Source organism: Armigeres subalbatus, chromosome 1 (genome assembly GCF_024139115.2).
Source record: "Armigeres subalbatus isolate Guangzhou_Male chromosome 1, GZ_Asu_2, whole genome shotgun sequence".
NCBI classification, from domain to species: domain Eukaryota; kingdom Metazoa; phylum Arthropoda; class Insecta; order Diptera; family Culicidae; genus Armigeres; species Armigeres subalbatus.
Genome location: NC_085139.1, coordinates 144,716,408 through 144,736,419, shown reverse-complemented (window position 1 = coordinate 144,736,419; position 20,012 = coordinate 144,716,408). Strand labels below are relative to the sequence as shown.

The 20,012-nt window shown below is 39.4% G+C and overlaps 1 protein-coding gene and 1 pseudogene across 6 annotated transcripts in view; one reads left to right on the top strand and one right to left on the bottom strand.

Annotated features, from left to right (window-relative positions):
* Positions 1–20,012, bottom strand: part of LOC134205209 (uncharacterized) — a 98,158-nt gene that overhangs the window by 34,132 nt on the left and 44,014 nt on the right. The window lies entirely within an intron of this gene.
* On the top strand, positions 10,885–17,914 carry LOC134207055 (uncharacterized; annotated as a pseudogene).

Below are 20,012 nucleotides of genomic sequence, written 5' to 3'. Positions count from 1 at the left end.
TGTTTCATGCTCTAAGTGTCCCCCAAAAGATTTGAGCTGATTTGGACGAAAATTGTTTTAGCACAAGCCGTTTTAAGTTTGCATGGAAATTAGTATGTGGAAATTTAATTTCAGGTTTTTTTTACGCGGTTGGAATGCATTAATTTCTTGGTTAACCTGAATTTTCACAGCTTTTAAAATACGCCCCGAATTTTCTTTGATTTTTTGTGAAATTTTTCGTGGGGTTAACTCATTGTTTCATTGACGCTGAGGGTCTTAAACGACTAAAACCAAACCGTGTAAAAAAAAAACCTGGGTGTATACAGAATTAAGCGCTTCCCCATTAAGAGCAGATAAAAAAAACTATGTTGCTAAAAAAACACACGATTTTTATACAAGTTGTGCAACTTTAGTAATGATCAATAACACTAGGATACATTCGCTGAAAAAAACTTACGAAGATACATTCGTGCCGAAAAACGTTGTACTTAACTAAATTTTCAAATGGCTACACACTTAGCTCATTTCACAGTATTCGGTAAATTTTACCGAAATCTCAACACCAGAACTGTTCTGAACCAGAACGGATTTTAAAAATCAAATTTTTGAGAAATATTGGTATACTTAACATATGTTCGGGGTTCTGCCAAAACGCATCAAGCGGCTTTTTAACTGATTTGTAATATTTTATTCTTAAAAAGGAAATTGAAAATCATTTCATATCGATTCAAATGAACGTTTGTAGAAGGATATCCTTAGTTATGAGATTGAGAGACATCCAATACCATTTGTGATCGATTACATCTGCTAAACGAAATCTTGGCCAGAAAAATTGATGATTTTTTGTTGGTGCTTGGTGCGATGTGGCTGAACCCCCGTGGCCACCTGAAACACCTGGAACATAGGAAATTTTTTGGATTCAAGTACATTATACACATTTTATCAAGATAAAATTGTTGTTTTTGCTTACAACTTGGCTTATAGCTGCAAATTAGGCAATAAACTGTTGATTTGCCTTGATATTTCACCGTTTCCACCTTGGTGCCGACAACCGAAACTAGTACCCTTTTAGAAAAGTGAAAATGATAGTTCAACTGCCATCGCTGCGATGGCATTCAATATTAAATTACAAATGCTTTGTAAATACATAATGCACTTACCTATCCGATCGTTATACTTTGATTTATAACACTTGGCAAACGACCAAAAAATCTTTGGAGTGCGTTTTCACTTGATAAAAAAATGTTTTCTCTGTAAAATGAAACAAAGGCTTCTAAGTGATGCGGAAATGAGCATAACAATATCGTGCTTATATAGCACACGTTAAAGTTACGAAGGGGTGCCAACTACCGACTAGTGCAGGCAACCGACCACCTGCCCCTAATTATATAATATGTTACAGGATTTCTCAAAGATTTCCTGAATCATTCATATAGGAACTTCCGGAGGAATTCCTGAAGAATTTTTGAAGGAATTACCGGAAGAATTCATGGAGGAATTCCTGGAGGATGTTCCGGAGGAACTTCCTGAGGAACTCCTGGAAGAATTTTTCAGGAAGTTAAAGGATTCCTCGAAGATTTCCTGAATCATTCATATAGGAACTTTCGCAGGAATTTCTGGAGAATTTTTGAAGGATTTACCGGAAGAACTCCTGGAGGATGTTCCGGAGGAACTTCCTGAGGAATTCCTGGAGAAACTTCCGCAGGAATTTCTGGAGAAATTTCCAGATGAATTCCTGAAGGAACTCCTGAAGGATCTTCTGGAAGATTTCCCGGAGGATTTTCCGGGGGAACTTCCGGAGGAATTCCTGGAGAAATTCCCGAGGAATTCCTGAAAGAACTCCCGGAGGAATTCCTGGAGAAACCTACGAGGAAATTCTTAGAGGATATTCTGGGGGAATTCCTGGAGGATCTTCCGGGAAGAATTCCTGGGGGAACTGGCCGGAAAATTCCTAGAGGAACTTCCGGGGGAATTCCTGAGGGAACTTTCAAGGGAATTACCGGAGGAACTTCTGGGGGAATTCCTAGAGCATTTTCCGGGAGAATTACTAGAGGAACTTCCAGAAGAATTCCTGGAGCAACTTCCGGAGGAATTCTTGGAGGAACTTCCGGAATGATTCCTGGAGGGACTTCCAGAGGGAATTCTTGGAGGAACTTCCGAAGGAAATTCCTGGGGGAACTTTCAAGGAAATTATCGGAGGAACTTCTGGGGGAATTCCTGGAAGATTTTTCGGGAGAATTCCTAGAGGATCTTCCGGGGGAATAACTAGAGGAACTTCCGGAGGAATGCCTTGAGAAACTTCCTAAAGAATTCCTGGAGGGACTTCCGGAGAGATTCCTGGAGGAACTTCCAGAGGGAATTCCTGGAGGGACTTCTGGAGGAATTCCTGAAGGGACTTCCGGAGGAATTCCTGAAGGGACTTCCTAAGGAATTCCGGGAGAGACTTCCGGAGGAATTCCTGGAGGAACTTGCGGGGAAATTCCTAAATAAACTTCCGGGTGAATTCCTGGGGGAACTTTCAAGGGAATAACCGGAGGAACTTCTGGGGAAAACGAAATAACTCTTATGGCGACTGTGGAAAACTTAATTGAAAAACAAGTCGTTTTCGGCCGTTGCAGTCTTGTTAAGCAGCAAAAACAAGTTTACTTCCGCATCCGACGGTTTCGGTAATTTATGGGGGAATTCCGGAGGAATTCCTGGAAAGACTTCCAGAGGGAGTTCCTGGAGCGACTTCCAGAGGAATTTCTGGAGAAACTTGCGGGTTAATTCCTTGAGGATCTTCCGGGGGAATTACTAGAGAAACTTCTGAAGGAATTCCTGGAGGGACTTCCGGAGTGATTCCTGGAGGGACTTCCAGAGGGGACTCCTGGAGGGACTTCCGGAGGAATTCCAGGAGGAACTTTCGGGGGAATTCCTGGAGGAACTTTCGGGGGAATTACCGGAGGATTTTCTGGGGGAGTTCTTGGAGGAACGTGGGGGGAAATTCCTAGACGAACTTCCGGGGGAATTCCTAGAGGAACTTTCGGGGGAATTCCTGGAGGAACTTTCGGGGGAATTACCGGAGGATTTTCTGGGGGAATTCTTGGAGGAACGTGGGGGGAAATTCCTAGACGAACTTCTGGGGGAATTCCTGGAACTTCTGGGGGAATTCCTGGAGGATGTTCCGGAGGAATTCCTGAAGGGACTTCCGGAGGAATTACCGGAAGTACTCATGGAAGAACTTCCTAAGGAACTCATGGAAGAACTTCCGAAGGAACTCCTGGAGAATCTGCCGGAGTAATTCCTGGAGAAACTAACGGAGGAATTCTTGGAGGAACTTGCGGAAGAATTCCTGATGGGACTTTCGGAGCGATTCCTGGGGCAGCTTTTAGAGTACTTCCTGGTGGAATTTACGGAGGAATTTGTGGAAGAATTTCGGAAAATTTCTATTGCTTGAAATAAGCTTAATTATAAATTAGAAATAATTATTGAAACCAATCAATATGATGTGGTTTTAGTTGAGTAAAAGCACCTTTTATCTCTATAGGTTTTTTTTTCAGCTGAGCTTAATGGAAAAGCGCTATAATCTGTCCATGCAAACTTAAAACGGCTTGTGCTAAATTAGTTTGTATCCAAATCAGCTCAAATTTTCGGAAGACACTCAGGACATGAGACAGAATCAGAAGAGTGATGTGGGGCAAAGTCTATTTTTGGAACCACCCTAATCTACATATATATGCCACTTATATGCCTTGATACGGAGTTAGTACCAACGATTTTCAGAACAAATGAAAACTAGATTGTTAAATTAGTTTATTTAAACTTATTTTCAGGTACCAAACTTCTTACCAAAAATGCTGTTCCTTCTATGAATCTTCCTACCACGCTTCTACAAAAAACCGAAAAACAAAGGATTGCTCAGAATTCATATGCCCGGAAATTTCAAAGTCCTCGGAAAAATAAAGCAGTGCCTGTTGAAAACAGCTCTAATTATACAGGTGAAGGTGAAGCGCGTGCCAGTGCGACTGAAGTCGTTGAGAGCAATTCGGATCTCTTTGATGCTCAAGATACGCAAGGTGAGGATAATCTGAGATTGCTGGCTGAGTTGCCCTTCTTTGAGGATGCAGCACATGAGAAAAAGCAAAGCGATGAAACTTCGAAGAATCAACATTTAAACCACGATAAAACACCGATTGAATTTGCTTTCCAGGAAATACGTAAAACAGAGAACATGATACTGAGCGATCTTTTAGTAACTGACAAAGACATAAATGTCTGGACAGGTGTCCCGACTCTTGAACTCCTCGCTGCTATAGCACTCGCAGTAAAGCATTTAGAAGACCATGTATATACGAAGCAGTACAAGATGCACACTACAGATCGTGTAATCCTTACGATGGCAAAATTAAAGCAAAACATATCGTTCGTCGCACTAGCCACGCTGTTTCGAATTTCTCCGTCATCAGTATCTGAATATTTTCGCACACGGTCTTCTTATTATCTGAAGTGCTGGGCAGAATGGTTTACTGGCCGTCGATGGAGGAAATTTCTCGCAATATTCCCTTCTGCTTTCAAGAAAGTTTTCCACGTGTGCGTTGTGTACTTGATTGCACTGAAATTGGGATTAGTTGTCCTAATTGTCTTAATTGTAGAATTTCGTGTTACTCCAATTACAAGCACAAACGTACTGCCAAATTTCTCCTTGGTGTTACGCCGGCAGGATTGATAAGCTTCTGTTCGCGAGCATACTCTGGAAAAGCATCTGACAAACACATTTTCCTGAAAGAAAATTTTATCGCCAAGCTGGACAAACACAAAGATGAGATTATGGTGGACAAGGGCTTTGCAATCGAATCTGAATGTCTTCAAAACGGAATCCGGCTTCACATTCCCCCTAAGATGGTACACGACAGGCTTACAGAAGCGGACGCACTACTGAATGAGAAGATAGCTAAGGCTCGTATTCATGTTGAGCGTGCTATCTCCCGAGTCAAAATTTTTGGCGTTTTGCAGCAACACTTGGACGCAAGCATGCTCAAACATGTGGACGAAATACTATTAATTATATGCGGATTAGTTAACCTCTCAGCACCCATACTACGAGACGACAAATTTTAAAGGCAACATATCTCGGATATTTTGAAAAGTTTAATATCGTCTATTATCTTATAAATATAAACAAATGCATTGTAAGTCAACATATTTTGAATAAAATATAAAAATGTTTAAAAACGCATTGTATATATTTCAACCATTTAATCAACAGGTAAGATTTAGGTAGTACTTATTCCGTTACTCTACGTTTGTCTTAACAAGTTTTGGTAGGATTTTTGTAAAATAAATACCTTTCAGAGAAGGGATCAAGTCCTCCAAAAACGCTTTGTCATATGGTACTTCAACAACCAAAAAGTTATCTTCCTTCAATGAGTAAACGATGAAGTCTGTCCGTGGGCAATTAAGAACGAACATATTGACCTGTACTTGGGCATAATAGGCATGTCGCTTATTCAAACAATATTTCTTTTCCTCATTAGCGCTTGTCACTTTCACGTAACGCTGCGTAGCATTGCACTTAGTCGTTAAATATTCCAATCCATGTTCCTGTCCACCTGTTGGGCATTTTATTTCCAACACAACCCTTGATATCGGATCAACACCATCAGGACTACCTCCTATCCATGATTCATAATGGTGAATGATAAATCCAGTTTTCTTCATATTCAGATTCCGCTTCTTTAAATAACACAGGAACGCAGTATCTTCTGTATCCTTGCCAAAGCGAGTACTTTTATTCTCGAAGCTGACCGGGTTCAAATATCGCTTGATCTTCGTGTCCCAATTAGCTTTAGGGTTCTTAGAGTACGTATAAAGTCCATAACAAGAACTGGCAGTTATTCTCTTCGCACGTTGTAGTTTCCATATTTTAGTATCCTGGGATGACGTTTCCAATCCAATTTCGAGCACTTGATCTATGGTAGTTTTGACCGCTTCATCATAGAACAATTTGTGCCCGGGTGCTAGAAACACGTTATCAAGTGAAAGTGCCGGTTGTGTGATAGTATCACAATGCGATATCAGCAAACGTAGCTCATCTTTTGTGCAGATACTGATGACAGGTCCAGTTGATCTAGCGCTTATTCCAGAATGAAACTCGATCCTGTTAATATTTCTTCCCTGACGTGTTTTGCAAGCGCCGAATTCGGAACGACTAAAATATATAACAGTTTAAATAAAAATAGTTTCATAAATGAATTCATGTGCAATACCTGACAGAATTTTGAAAATGATTCAGACAGTATCTGTTCTCGTTTTGCGTCGTCCGTGCACTTAAGCGTTTTAACCTGTCGAATACAGCACAGATCCTGGATAGGTTTTGCATCCCATTGTGATGTTTTTTCAGCTCTACAGTATCCCCAAGCTTGTTTTGCATCAGTGCAAGTTAACATTTCCAGTGTTCTGAATCTAATAAAATACCAAAAAAGTTTAAATTAATGTTTTTATGATAATAATAATAATAGATAAGCCTGCCAAATACGTCTACGCAAGAAAACTTAAAAGTATCAAACTAAAAACACAAGTATATATAGTATATTATACTTACACAAATTGAAATAACATCTTTTGTCTAAAGCATCATACAAATGACCAAAGCCCAAAGAAGTATTCATACATAGTAAAGTATACGTATTACGTATGAGAAGGATATAGCAGGTATTTGCTTGACGTGACGTATTTCGAAGATCATTTAGAAAACTGATTGTTAAAGTATGTTTAAGTAACACTTACTGGTTGATCTGTAGCAAACAAGCGACTATGTGCTTGCATCGTCTTGTACCTGCTTTGCATGAACAGTTTAATTCCCACATCTTGTTGTCGGAGCAAAGTTTGAGATGTACTTCGTGGGGCGTATCCGCCGGATGTGAGCTTTGGAGGACATAACCTCTGGCGTGAACGAACAAAGCATCCTGTTTTGTGTACCCTAGACAAACAATATGGTTTGCGCCCAGTACAGCTAAACCCTCTCTTAATGGACGCACGGAATCTCCCACGTAGTCCAGAATGTCAGCTAATTCAAGCGGGATATGTTGTACCGGAACTAAAACAACCAAAACATTACGGTCAGATTGAAAGAAAAGTATGTTCAGATAAAAATATTATTTAATATTACTGACCTGTATCATCCATCGCCTCAGAGGAGTTCAATCTTCAGTCACCGAACTCGAAATTTAACTGCGAATATTATTCTCCCATCGAACACTTAGTTCATATTTGAAAACTGAAAACCTGCAGCCAAATGGACTTCGTTTTTTTTATTCAAACGTCACACGGATGTTAACAGTCTGCACACCAGAAAAAAGGTATTTGAATTTCTCGTAATATTAGATAATAATTTATCAATAACAGTCCGTCAATTAATTTAAAAAAAAATGAAAAGGTAAAATAATTTAATTTCATCACGCCGAACGTCAGCTTTTACACCATTTGCTTAGTTCTGATTCTCACCACACGTGGCGCATGTGTTTCTGTTGAATTCGTCAATTCGCAGACCCACCGGCAGTTCTACCGCTGGTGACTGCATGCTGTCGCTGTTTAGGTAAACAGCGAGCGAACAAAAGAAACAAAAAATGCTCAAGCAAAAAGCACGTCAGCACGCGCTGCTGTCACAAATTGTAATGACTCGCACACGGCAGGCACTGCTTCTTTTGTACACGAAGAAAATCTTCCGATAGACCCGAAGGCCCGTGGCATACCGCATTCTGATGTCCGTGTTAGGAATGCACGGGATTGGTTATATGTGAAATTTTTACTGGCTTTGACAAGAATTAAAATTTTCAATAGCTTATCGTTAATAATCTTAAGTTTCAATGAAATAGGCAGAATGGTGGAGAGTGTCCGAGTCGAGTGATATATAAATTATAAAAATCCATCGAAAGATAAAGGCGCTAGTAACGTTCAAAATCTTCCCTTCCAGCGTAACGGCCTCGATTTCCAAAAATCTAAATGACACCCAGTATAGTAAAGAAAAACGTAAATCCTACGTCAAAATGGGCTTGATTGGATGCGTTCTCGCTTTCTGCAACACGTTTTAAATTTATATGGTCGGGGTTCAGCCAAACCGCACCAAGCGGCTTTTCGACTGACTTGTGATATTTTGTTCGTACAAGGACAACGGAAATAGTTTCATATAAATTTTAGCATACATTTGCAGTAGGATATCCTCAGGTATGGGGTTGAGGGATATTCGATGCGATTTGCGAACAATTAAATCTGCTAAACGAAAGTTTGAGCAGAAAAATCGGTAATTTTTCGATGGCGCTTGGTGTGATTTGGCTGAACCCCGACCATATGGGGATCAATTATCTTTTTTTACATTTTTGTCATTAGCGACTACAATTTATAGGCAATCACGTGTTTCATAACGTTAGCATAAATTCTGAAATATGCCGAAACACTTTGATGAAGAACGTACGTTGCTGGAACATCTACAAAAATGCTTCGAAGATTTATTGTTCGAACAATATGGAAGAATTTAATGTTAATGACATGATGCCAAATCGGGCCAAAACAATGGGTTTTCCGTGTGGATTTTAATGCAGGGTAGGGTTTTGGACCTAACCCCCCCCCCCCAAAGACAAAAATTTCTGGAGAATTTTTTTTTTCAGAAACCCCAAAAAGCCACCCCCCACCCAATTTTCTAGCTCGCCACTGAACTATGAAAAATAGCCACCGTCCAAGTTCATTGTGTGACGAATTTATTTGCCAATTTTGAAGAGTACTCTGACGGACTAATGTGAAGACATCCCTATTTTACGAGCCACCGATCGAACAGAGAGATTTGGGTTTTGTTTCAATATCCTCTTCACCTTCCGGTCCATGACAGGATCAGCACGTCCAACGTTTTTATCACTTCTCGGTTTTCTCTCAACTGTTAAACGTTCTGAAATTGATTTAGGCACATCGTGAGCAGTGGATTTAGCCAAATTCAATTTATTTCCAAGTTTCCGTATTGACAAATCAGGATTCGCCTTACGCCCGTACAAAATCCGCTCAAGCACGTGTTTTCCATTCGTCGCCATCTTGATCACTAAAGATGGAATGTAAATACCAATCATTGTCTTTTTCATTATAGACTCCCAGCTATACCTCAGTGAAACTCCTACGTGCAATATTTCAAAAGTTACAGTGATTTAAAGGTGTCCGGATTTATGCAGATACAGACCTTATGTCACTCATAAAAAAAGCTGTTAAGGAAAATTTGTTTCAATCACTGATGTAAATTGGACGACTGCTCATGTATGGAAGAAATGTCACGCTTCCTCTTGGAATACTGAATACTTTACTTAAATGAAAAGTGACAATTCCATTCACTTCACATAGCAGGATAAGCAGGCATTAGTTTGAGTAGCGAAATCATTTCTTGACCATTCCTTCACCGATCTTAATTGCATAGTCCAAAATGAACCAAAATCTTTTTCGATTTTTTCATCAATGCACGGTGGCTAAAATCGTGTTTTTAGCGCGTTTATTTAATAGTACCTTTATGTGATTTAGCGTAATGGCGTCTTCAAGACATTTTATCGTTAACTCGATGCATGGAGGTATTCAGCCTTATGATCAATCAATGAGATAAAAAAAATATTTTTTCCACTTTACAATATGCAAGAGATCTCTAATCTAAAGATCTATGTCTTCGCGAGCGTTGTAGCGAAAGTTCTTCTGAAAAACTTTGTCGAAGACACCAAGTTCGTAATTTATTTACTTTTCGAGATTTAGGATTGCTTTCCATGCTGAAAACATTTGAACATTTTCGAAGTGAAGCATACAAGCATATGGAACATATGGTGTATTGGTTCATCAACTCCTTGTAATGAGAGATTGATTTCTGCGTTGCATAGTAGGAAATGGTTGTTGATGCAATATTCCTTACATTCGCTTACAACTCTACATTTCAGGTATTATTTTAAGTTCATAACTTGTACTTTGTTATGCGTATGAGATTGACTGTCACAATTTGCTCATTGTCATGTTGCAGTTAAATGAAATATTAATAAAAAATCCAATAAAACTGATATAACTATTTTATTTTTTAAGTTTAACCCTTATGCGGCCAGCAAAAAAAACACACGTGGATGGCCGACAGGGTACCCGTGTTCCCATAAATTGATATTATCATAACTTCAACAATTTTCAACCGATTTGGATAATTTTGACAGTTTTGGAAACAGAAACTCATATACTTTTTGCCCATTGTCAAGGTTTACGGCTTATGCCCATGGTTATACAAGAAATCTTTGAAGTAAAGCTTGAGAGTCTACACGCGTAACCAAAGGCCATTCAACCAGTTTCAAATATGCTACAAGCTCTTTACGCTTCTTAGAATTGAAGGTGTTCACAGTATATGCTTCGGGTAATGCAAAAATCCCTGAAATGAGGTCTTAGTCATCTGAGAAATCTCTGGAGTAAAGCCTAAAGATCTCGCATAACCAAAGGCCTATTATGCAAATTCAAATACTGTACATGCTCTTTGTGGAACTTAGCATAGAATGCGTTCACAGTATATGTTCCGAGTCATCCAAGAAATCTCTGGAGTAAGTCCTTAAGGTCTACACTCGTAACCATGGGTCTATGGACTTGTCTCAAAAGTGGTACATGCTCTTTGCGCATCTTGAAATCAAATGTGATCACTACATATGTTCTACGCTATCGAAGAAATCTCTCGGATAAGTCTTCTGGCGCCTTCATTGCATATGTTCATGGTCATCCAAGAAAATCCTGGAAATGGCCTTCAGGTCTACACGCGTAACCAGAGATCTTTTAGATTGTTTCAAAAGTGGTGCATGCCCTTTGTGGTACATAGAAAAGAGCGCTTTCATTGCATATGTTGATGGTCATCCAAGAAAATCCTGGAAAAGACCTTAAGATCTACACGCGAGTTAGCAACGAAGCTACCCCAGCGGTGGTAGAAAAAGCTGACGACCTCATCGCAACGAGTTGGCGACGGGCCGCCAGAACGAGGGCATTACAGAATGCTGACGACGGCATCAGAACGGATGGTAACATCGAGCAACCTGGCAGTTTCGGCGTGCGACGACGATGACGACGGAAAGTGCAAGTGTAAGCATTTGAGGTGTAATAAGTTTCAATATTGAATAAAGCAATCAGTTCGATTTAGACTCGCGAATGATGAAGTAACCTTTTTTTAAAAAGAGAAATCCGTTCGTATAAACTTAACTGGAGGCTCCGGCGAGATCCTCCTATTCGGGAATTGTATAAAGTGATAAGTGCAAAAATCTTAGTGGATTCCAGTACCGGTTTCCCTGGTTCAAAGAGCCAGGCACATATCACAAAGCGACCTGCAGGACACTGTGGACAAACTCCAAAAGGAAAACCCGATCGGCACGGCTGGACCAGAGTAGCGAAGGAGCAAAACGGAACAATCCAAAAGTGCCTGCCTGCAGATCCCCCGACTGAGGAAGGACAGCCATCATCAAGACCAACGACCCTAATGTTGGCCAAACACAGGACCAGGTCCTCTATGTAAGTAATTCTTTCGTTTATATTTTAACTAGTGATCCAAGGAGTAAGTGAACATATAATTAGACCCAAACCGTGACCCAAAAGTTTTGAATAAGTGTTTGATTCTTTGCAACTTTGATATAAGTGTTTAGCCACATTAAAGATTAGTGTTTAGTAGGGAAAGTGTTAAATAAGATTAGTGAGTGAACTTGGAATCTGTGAAAAGTTTATATTTTGTTTTGACATGGCTCAAGCTGGCGATAACAACGGTGCGAGAGCAGAGCAAGACGCTGCTCCAATTCAGCTAACCATGCAACAATTTATCGAATTGGGGAGATTGCGCGATTTGTTGCGTGATCTTCAACCTTTCGATGGCAAACCAACTGAGCTTATCAATTGGTTAGCAGACGTTCAAGGGGTAATTGATATGTACCGGGCACATGGAGCTACAGATGCTCAAATTGAGTTAATTGGTCGTTCTGTAAGACGGAAAATCAGAGGAGAAGCTGCCGATATTCTAAATGCAAACAACATCATGCATAATTGGACCCAAATTAAGAACACCCTGCTTCTCTATTATAGAGATAAGAGAGATTTGAAAACATTGGATTTTGAACTCACTTCAATGTAAAAAGCGAGTAACGAGAGCTTAGGCACCTATTATTCTCGCGTCAATGAACTGTTGTCGTCAATAATAGCACAGATTCAAACGGAACCTAAATTTTTTGCATGCAAATTCTCATATCGATTATTTTAGAGAAAAAGCAATAGACTCTTTAATACGAGGGTTAGAAAAACCTCTGTGCCACCATATAAAAACTTTCAACCCGACAACTCTGAATCATGCATATCAATTCTGCTTAGATTACTTCAATATGGATACTCGATCTGCTCCTTATAGAAATGAACATAATGCTCAAGCTCCAAAACCTAGAGAACTCGAACCACCAAGAATCCCTCCAAGGAGACCATCACCCCATCCAACTTCTTCTAGACACCAACAACCTTTCTATCCAATGCACCAGATGCGACCGTTTTCCCATCAACCACCATTTTTCCAACAACCTCCATTTTTCCAACAACCTCCATTTGTCCGCCAACCTCAGCATCTCCAACAACCAAGATTCCAAAATAATCCCTTCCAGCAACCTAACAGACCTCTTCCCAAACCGGAACCCATGGAAGTAGATCCTAGTATCCGATCTAGGAATATTAATTATGGCAATAGGCCTCCCATGGGAATAAAAAGACCACATCCACCCTACGATCAACAACCAAATTTTAAACGAATGGCTCATCCTTTGGAATACAGTTATCCATATGATTTCTACTACCCTGATTACTACTACCCCAACACAGATTTTGACAACTACTATTATCAAGATGAAATTCCAGAGGAGCAATCTCAGCCAGATGTTCATCATCACGATGAGCCGAAGGCTGAGGAAAATCAAATCAATCAAGAAGAAGAAGATCCTCAACCTTCAACTTCTTCTCAGACCAATTTTTTAGAATGGAAGCCGAGTTGGTAACTCCAACTCTTCCGTACATTTATCTGAAAACCAGTATCGGAAATTTTCCATTTCTCATAGATACAGGTGCTAATATAAATATAATTGAACCAAAACTAGCTTACAAGTATAAAAGTTCCAGACCCTATGATTTCAACGCTGATAAAATTTCTAGTGCTAGTGGTAAATTTCATGCAACTTCAGCCATTGACATTGTGACACCCCAAAATCAATCATTCTGCACAGTTTTTGCTTCACAAGTTTCATCCATTTTTCAAAGGAATTATTGGAACAGGTATTTTACAAGCACTCAACGCAATAGTAGATCTTGAAAATAATGTTTTACATTTGAAAAAAGGTATTGAAAATTTAAGTATCCCACTTTCACGATATAACCCCGCAAACCCAACATCCAATAATTTATTCAGAATATCTCACTTGTCAACTAACGAAAGAGATAAGCTTCAAAAAGTTTTGAGCGCTCATTCAGCAGTTTTTCATCAACCGGATACAAAACTTACTTGCGGTACCACAGTAGAATGTTCTATCAACACTACTGATGATGTACCAATTCACCAAAAGGTGTATCCGTATCCTGCTGCTTACACCGAAGAAGATCGGAAGCAGGTTAACAAACTTTTAGCTGACGGAATAATTAGACCTTCTCGCTCAGCTTGGACATCACCAGTATGGATAGTGCCAAAAAAGGCAGATGCATCCGGTGAAAAGAAATTTAGGATGGTCATCGATTACAGGAAACTGAACGAAAAGACCATTTCCGACCGCTACCCTATGCCTGAAATTGGATATGTTATTGACCAATTGAAAGGCAATAAATATTTTCCACTTTGGATTTAGCATCTGGTTTCCATCAAATACGGATGAAAGCCAGTGACATCGAAAAGACAGCGTTCTCGATCAATAATGGCAAGTATGAATTTACCAGAATGCCATTTGGGTTGAAGAACGCACCCGCAACTTTTCAAAGAGCAATCGATGATGTTCTTAGAGAACACATTGGAAAAATTTGTTACGTTTACATCGATGATGTAATCGTTTTTGGAAAGGACCTCGAGGAACATTTAAATAATTTAGACATAATATTCAGGACTTTGAATGAGGCTGGATTGAAAATTCAGTTGGATAAGTCGGAATTTTTACATCATGAGGTAGAATTTCTGGGATACATAATAAGCTCAGAGGGAATCAAACCAAATGGAAAGAAAATCGAGGCAATTAATCAATTTCCAGAACCCAAAAATCTAAAGGAACTCCGAGGGTTCTTAGGAATGATGGGATATTACCGAAGATTTGTCAAAGATTTTGCAAAAATCGCAAAACCTCTGACAAACCTTTTAAGGGGGGAGAGAAGCCCCGCATCCAACAGAAAAATATCACTTAACGACAAGGAGAAACTATGTTTCCAAAAAATGAAAAACTTGCTATCATCATCTGATATTCTCATTTACCCAGACTTTAACAAGCCGTTTATCCTTACTACGGACGCCTCCGACTATGCAATCGGTGCCGTCCTGTCGCAGGGGGAATTAGGTAAAGACAAACCTATACATTTTGCATCCAGAACCCTATCAAAATCGGAAGAAGGATGTTCAGTACCGGAAAAAGAAATGCTGGCCATATATTGGGCACTTCAAACTTTCAGAAACTATCTCTACGGAGCAAAATTCAAAGTAATTACCGATCATCAACCCCTCACCTTTGCGTTATCACCTAAAAACACGAATGCTAAATTAAAAAAATGGAAATCGTATCTTGAGGAACATGATTATGAGATCATGTATAAACCAGGTAAAACCAATGTAGTTGCCGACGCTCTAAGTAGAATGGTTTGTTCCATGACGGCAACTCAACACTCTGCTGAGAATAGCGATGATTTTTACATTGAGTCTACCGAGGCTCCTATTAACGGCTTTAAACATCAAGTTATTCTGAGGGAGGGCCCGACCAACACAAAGGTATCAAATCCATTTGTTAACTACACTAGAATCGAAATTACATTACCTGATATTAACGATGATTCTATTTTACAGGTACTAAAAACACATTTTGATCTTTCGAAAGTAAATGGATTGTTAACAACCGAAACACTGATGGGCAAAATTCAGGAAATTTATAAGAAGCATTTTGGTTCTAAGAGGTTGTTAAAAATCCGTTTCAGCCAAAAGATCCTCCAAGATGTGCAAGAGGAAGATGAACAATGGAACATCATCCGACAGGAGCACTACAGAGCACACCGTGGTGCCGAGGAAAACAAACAACAAATTTTGAGGAAGTTTTATTTTCCAAAACTTGCTCAAAAATTGAAGGATTTCGTGATGAATTGCAAAATTTGTCACGAGAATAAATATAATCGTAACCCTATTGACTTCCCTCTTCAGGCCACACCTATTCCAAATGCCCCTTTCAAAATCGCTCATATAGACATCCTATTCCTTGAAAGTGACCACTTCCTTACCTATATCGACAAGTTTTCTAAATTTGCGCAAATTAAACACGTTGAGTCAAGAGCAGCAGTCGATATAGTCCCTGCCGTAAAGGAACTCCTTTTAAATTACAATCCCCCAGAAATAGTAGTCATGGATGGTGAAAAATCTTTCATGACCGGAGATTTGGTAAACTTTTACAACACACATCATATTGAACCATATGTTACCGCTACAGGACGGAGCGAAATGAATGGTGTTGTAGAACGTTTCCACTCTACAATCGTAGAAACCTACAGAATTACAAAACATGAAAATCCCGGAAAACCTGTCAATGACCTACTCCTTTTGTCACTCAATAAGTATAACTCCTCCATCCATAGTGCAACAAAATACACCCCTCTTGAAATAATTCTTCCGTCCCTCGAACCCCAGAAATTATAGAAAATGTTTTAAGAACTTAACAGAAAAGCAGAAAAAGGATTTGAAATTCCATAACAAATCTAAGAAAGCTACGGAACTTGAATGTAACCAGGAAGTATACGAAAATGCAAGACAAAGAATAAAACACAAGCCACGGTTCAAGAAAACCAAAATTAAGCAAGTTAACAAAAGTACTGTAACTATGGATGATGGAAGAAAAGTTCATAAGAATGACATTAAGGTTAGGAAAATTTAATTTGTGTCTTTTCTTCTCTTCTTTTGCAGAATGTTAATATTTTTGTGTCTAATGACAGAAGCAAGAGTGGATGTTAGAAGAATAGATCATTTACCGATTGTTATCTTTCATTCAGGATTAGCAAGAATTCAAATTACGTCCCATTACTATGTTCATCATTTCAATGTTACCTCTCTGAAAGCTCATGTCGACAGTCTTAGGAATCAATTTGATCAATTGAAAATCAACCAATTCACACCACTCACTTTACAAAAATTTGATGAAATTCATCAAACACTAAAAACTTGGCCCCTTCTAGGAGACATAAGCGCTGGGATAGTCTAGGAACAGGTTGGAAGTTCATTGCAGGAAGTCCGGACGCAAACGACTTAAAAATAATAAACTCTTCCATTAACGAACTTGTTAGCAACAATAATCAACAGATTAGAATAAATAGGGCACTTAATTTTGCAAATGAAGGAACTTGTTTACAAAACCAAGGATGCAATAGAACTTTCGAATGCTAAATCATTAGAGATTTATTCACTAAATATTTTTCTTAACTTAAAATATCTAGCGGAAAAATTAGAACAGATTGTTGATAGTATATCTTTAGCTAAAGCCGGGATTTTGAACGAAAAAATACTAAGTCAGGATGAAATTGAAATATTGTACCAAGATTTATCCAAGCAAAATATTACACTTCACAATGTCTTGGAAGCACTAAACCTTGCAGATACAACGATCGCCACCAACAGCAAGGAGCTGACTTTACTGATAAAAACCCCCATCTTGGATACGAGGATTTTCAACAAGATTCACGTCTTCCCCGTCACTGCTAGTCACCAGCAAATCCATTTGACTAGAAGAAACTATTTGCATCATGAAACTGGTAGCTACATCGTGAATTCGTTAGAGGCAACTATATACAAAGTCCACCAAATAGAAGCGGACAAATCCAAATGTGTACCAAACCTTCTCTCGGGACAGCAAGCAAGCTGCAACTACACCATGAACCCACCTAAGGAGGAAGTCACATTTATAAATGACGAAAACATCATTTTGAACTCAAACAAAAACATATCCTTCGCATCAAATTGTGGAATCGGTAACCGTACGTTATCTGGAACATTTTTGATATCATTTCACGATTGCGAAGTAATCATCAACAACATCAGCTATTCTAATACCATACAGAATATAGCTGGAAGTCCAATACAGCTGCCATTGGACGGTCTTGCAATACAAAAGCAATTTACAATAGCAAACCTCAGTTTGGAACATCTACATAGTTTGCATCTAGAGATGAGAAAGGAAATGGAGTACATTCGATTGAACAACACCAGCATCCAGTGGCCTTCGTGGCCCATTTTTGGAGGAATCCTCTCCCTCCCCTGCATGATAATCGGTATCGCAATTCTTTTGAAAATTTTCTCCAACAGATCAGCTACCTTGAAGATACAAGCATCTAACGCCACAATCAAACAGGAACCGATAGTGGATATTCAACCCAGGATCAAACCTACGACATTGATGGATGTGATTCAGACGGAGCCTCATCTTTCAGGAAGGGACGAGTTAGCAACGAAGCTACCCCAGCGGTGGTAGAAAAAGCTGACGACCTCATCGCAACGAGTTGGCGACGGGCCGCCAGAACGAGGGCATTACAGAATGCTGACGACGGCATCAGAACGGATGGTAACATCGAGCAACCTGGCAGTTTCGGCGTGCGACGACGATGACGACGGAAAGTGCAAGTGTAAGCATTTGAGGTGTAATAAGTTTCAATATTGAATAAAGCAATCAGTTCGATTTAGACTCGCGAATGATGAAGTAACCTTTTTTTAAAAAGAGAAATCCGTTCGTATAAACTTAACTCGCGTAACCAAAGATCTTTCAGATTTTTTCAAAAGTTTTACATGCCCTTTGTGGTACATAGAATATATTGCGTCCATTGCATAGGTTCGAGGTCATCCAAGAAAAACCTGGAATAGGCCTTTAAATCTGCATGGGTACCCAGAGATCTTTTGGCTTATTTCAAAAGTGGTACATGCCCTTTGTGGTACATAGAATAGAATACGTCCATTGCATATGTTTATGATGTTCCAAGAAAATACTAGAATAGGCCTCAGGATCTTCACACGTAACCAGATACCTTTCGGATTGTTTCAAAAGTGACATATGCCCTTTGTGGTACATAGAATATACCACTTTCTTTGCATATGTTCATGGGTATCCAAGAGAACACTTGAACAATCCTCAAGAACTTCACGCGTAAACAGAGTTCTTTCGGCCTATTTGAATAGTTATACATGCCTTTTATGGTACGTAGAATAGAATGCACCCGTTTCAAATGTTCATGGTCATTCAAGAAAACCCTGAAGTAAGGCATTATGATTTACACCAGAGATATATCAGCCTGTTCTAAATTTGGTACATGCCTTTGGGTCCCATGAATAAAATGCGTTCATGGCATATGCTAATGGTCATCCTATAAATTTATGTAGTAAGACTTCTAAGTTTTCGGTGGCACACCACTCGATACGGAAGCAACGCACATTTGTCATTTTTATTATTTCACACATGCTGCGACGGAGCAGAGCTAAGTCAACAAAAATGACAGTTGTGCACCGCCTCCGTATCGATTGGTGTGCCCCCGAAAACGCGAGCACTTTGAAACATGGATTCCGTGAGGAGTGTCCTTAATCTAATTTTAATATGGTACATGATCTTTGCGATATTAGCCCGTTTTTTCCCTCACGTTCTCGGCGTGAAGTAGTATCGTTTCAATTTATTAACATTTTTCATTTCCAAAGAATAGACAACTTCATATTAGTGATATGAATGAAGTTTGTATACTACCTGGAACCAACAATAACTACTTGGAATGCTAATATATCAAGATGACAAAAACGGCATTCGATAACTGAAAAGTAAACATTTTGCAGTTATCGAACGGCTACTGTACTAGGAATGCGTACATTCACTCAGATGAGGTTGACCCAATTTTGTCACTCCCAGATTTTGTTTACCCCTGATTTTGCCTAACCCGATTTTATCACGTTTTCGACCCAATTTGCCGCAAACAAAAAAGATTTTCATGAAATAACTTTCACTGCCTGTAGCTTACTATGAATCATTTATGAGTACTGGTTAATAAGTTTGTAAGTCTCTTCGACAAAAAATACGGATTCCATTAACGTATTTTGCCTCGCCTTCATTACGGAGCCCACGACAAGGAAAATAACTACTTAAAATACAAACATATATCAAGAAGGGGTCTCACAACTTAATTATTTTCAAATAACTGCCTCCATTAAGGAGGTTGATCCATCGACCTTGAATCTATTTCATAGACTACCTGGAGCTTAAGACAACAACAAGAACTACCTGGAATACAAACATATACCAAGATGTGGTCACAAAACTTGTTTATTCTTCGATAACAGCCTCCATTACGGATATTGATCTACAGAACTTCGGTGTGGTTTGATCCCACGAAACCAGTATGCTAGGCAGGTGTTTTCCCTACTAAGCTACGAAGGACCTCCGTCGTCCTCCGCAGCTTAGCGGGTACTGATGAAACCAAATTCACAGCACCGGGCATGTAGCCGAACTCTCGCGATACATTCTCAGAACTAACTCTCTCATAGATGTTTTTGTACAATGCCAAACAAGTAGGATGAGTATTTAGTTTTATCTGGCTCATACACACTTGCTTCATCACCAACGGTGCTCGATGAAGTAGGGTTGTGTGAGATTGTGCCAGTTGGTCGTCAGATTCCAACCCGACCACAAAAGCGAAGAGAGATCGCCTTTCGAGTTCAGTACATTCAAAGTTAATTTCCTATGTTCCGGGTATTGAGCCCCCCGGAGTGGAAATTAATTACTAAGTCTGAAACTCGATTATACATATGCACAACA